We start from the raw sequence: 2,628 nt of genomic DNA, 5'->3' as shown, positions 1-2,628 counted from the left end.
CCCTCAGCTCTTCAGATCAAGGCGAGCACTCTACCACTTGAGCTACAGCGCCACTTCCGGTTTTCTGGTGGTTTATTGGAGATAGGAGTCTCACAGTCTCTCCTGCCCGGGCTGGCTTTGAACTGCGATCCTCAGATCTCAGCCTCCTGAGTAGCTAGGATTACAGGCGTGAGCCACCAGCGCCCGGATTCTCCAGTATCTCTTAATGAGGGGGGGACAGGAAGGGGAGCTCCTCACTCCTTCACTTCAACCCTCTGGTCTCCCTCTCTATTCATAGCTTGTACCAATAAAGACATACAAAATTAGCACCTTACCCCCCCCCAACCCCCATGCTAGTGGATCACAGCTGTTGTGGCTGCTCTAAGTCCTGGCTACTCAGGAAGCTGACACTCGGAGAATAGAAGTTTAAGCCTGACAGGGCAGAAAAGTCTATGGGACACCATCTCCAAAATAATCAGCAAAAAGAGAGGCTGAAGGCTTGGTGTGAGTGGTAGAGTACCAGGAGAGCCAGGCCTTGAGTTCAACCCTACCACCTCCCCCCACCCCCCCCCACACTGGAAAACCACAACAACACATCTGGGGGGTATCACCTGGGCGAAGCCAATCAAGCCCCCACACTCCTGACCTAGTTCAAAGATGAGGAAAGATGAGGCTGGGCACCTGCCCACAGCTGGAAGGGCTTGTCTTTTGACTCAGGTGTCAAGTTTTCCCCTTTCTTCCTTTCTCCAGGGCCCATGCCATTCACTGGAGGGTACGGAGTGGCCAGTGGACACAGGGAAGGGGGGCTCCCTGCATACCTGGGAATGAGAGAGATGATCAGATGTTAGAAGGAGAGTCTGTAAGCCAGGGGACCCTCACCAAGGTCCTGAGGCCTTGTAAGTCTGTGGCCCAGGGACCCTCACCAAGGTCCTGAGGCCCCCGCAGCCCTGCTGTTATTGCATTGGATGTCAACAGTCAGGGAATCTCCCTGTTAAGTCTTGATCATGAGACTCTGACTCACTGGTTTAGGCCACCTGACCACAGGGCAGGCAGAGAGAGGGCCCTGCCAGGGGGTTCCCCAGACACCGCCTTGTTTACCTCCGGTTGGCGGGGGAGGGGGTGGAGACAGCCAGGCATACTTGGAAGAGCAAAAGCTCAGGGCATTCCCCCCCCCTTCAGGGGGATGGTGGTGAGGGGGGTGTATGGGTCTCTAGGCCAGGTTTTCAGGGTCCCCGATTTCCTGGTAACCCCTTTTTCCATGAGCCTCTCTACCCTGCCTGAAAACGCACCAGGATCCCAAATGGTAAGAAGAGCAAATGAGTTCCTTGTGGTAAGCCCACAGGTCCTTTGATGTGTTCTGACATCCTTCCCTGAAAGCCAGATTTCCCCAGAACCAGAAGGTTTTCCTGGGGTACCCCACCCATTCAGATGGGCCCTAGGCAGGAAGCCTGGCCTGCTTGGGCTTTGAGGCTCTTAGGCACAGGGCTGCTGAGTCATGATTGGCAGACACCTGTGCAGGCCACAGCCGCTGACCCCTCTCGGCATGACATGGGTCCGGCCTCCTGGGGGTCATTTTACTGGGTTCATAGCAGAATTCAGGGAGAGGCCTTGAGAGGGGACTGTTTTCTACTGGGCTGCTCTGGGTGTGGGTTTGAAGCCTCACCTAGGCAAGCCTCTGGAAAGAATCCGTCACACCTGTGACCCAGCCAGCCAGTGCTGTGGTCTCCCAGGCAAATCCGAGCTTGGGAGATTTCTCTGCTTCTACAAACTCCATCTTGACAGGATGTGACTTTGACCCAGTATGTCCGATCTGCTACTGACAAGACCCTGTCTGGGAGGCTCCACAGGGTGACATTCCTTTTCGGCCTACATCCTGCCAGTCACAGGGCTCGGACCGCCTTCTGAAGGACCTGGTAAATGGGTCATTGTTGTCACATAAGCCAGTGTTTCTTGGTTCCGAGCTGAAGGGCTGCCTCTGGAGCCACCAGGCCAGAGCCCCCACACCTGCTGGAAAGTCCCGTGCTAGCAGGTGGTGTCTGAGTCTCCAGGAGGGCTGCAGCGAACGCTCAGAGACCACTGGTGCCCAGGAAGCCCAAGCTGGCCCTTCCGAGAGTGGGTGTGAGGCGCTGGCTAGCTCCTGATCGCCAGCACCTGTCAACTCTACCCTAATTAAAGTGGGAGCTTCCTGGTACTCAGGCCTGAGGGAGGAGGGGGAAAGGGGAGGAAAGTGCCTTAACCCGGTTAGGAGTTGGTCATTGAGCCGACTGGGACACGATGCTTAGAGCACCGAGGACAGTACACACCAGGGACAGCACCTGGGTCTGGTTTGCAGTGCTCAGAGAGGTCTAGGAGCCTCCGGTGTGCGGCCCAGCCAGCTGCAGGCCGCGGGCCCTGGGCTGACCACGCTGAGTCATGGTCAGGCCTAAGTCTGGGAGGAGCCTAGGACAGGACCCCCCCCACTTCCCCGTCCCCCCCTGTTTATTTCCCTAAAATGTCCGCATTTGGGGGTCCCCGGTGACCTGGGAGCAATAGGGAGAGGGGGTGGGCTCGGTGGGGGCCTGGAGATGCGGAGGGGGCGGCAGCTGGAGCGGGGGCAACGGATCCAGGGGGGGCCCCGGCAGGGCGGCTCGCGCGCCGCAGCCGGGGCGG

At 57.9% G+C, this 2,628-nt stretch overlaps 1 protein-coding gene across 1 annotated transcript in view; it reads left to right on the top strand.

Annotated features, from left to right (window-relative positions):
• Nucleotides 1-2,628, top strand: part of LOC105996704 — a 19,996-nt gene that overhangs the window by 16,368 nt on the left and 1,000 nt on the right. The gene's annotated exons all lie outside the window — the stretch shown is intronic.

Source organism: Dipodomys ordii, unplaced genomic scaffold, assembly GCF_000151885.1.
Source record: "Dipodomys ordii isolate 6190 unplaced genomic scaffold, Dord_2.0 Scaffold135, whole genome shotgun sequence".
NCBI lineage: Eukaryota > Metazoa > Chordata > Mammalia > Rodentia > Heteromyidae > Dipodomys > Dipodomys ordii.
Note: the sequence above shows the minus strand (reverse complement) of the source record. Positions and strands in the feature narration are given on the sequence as shown.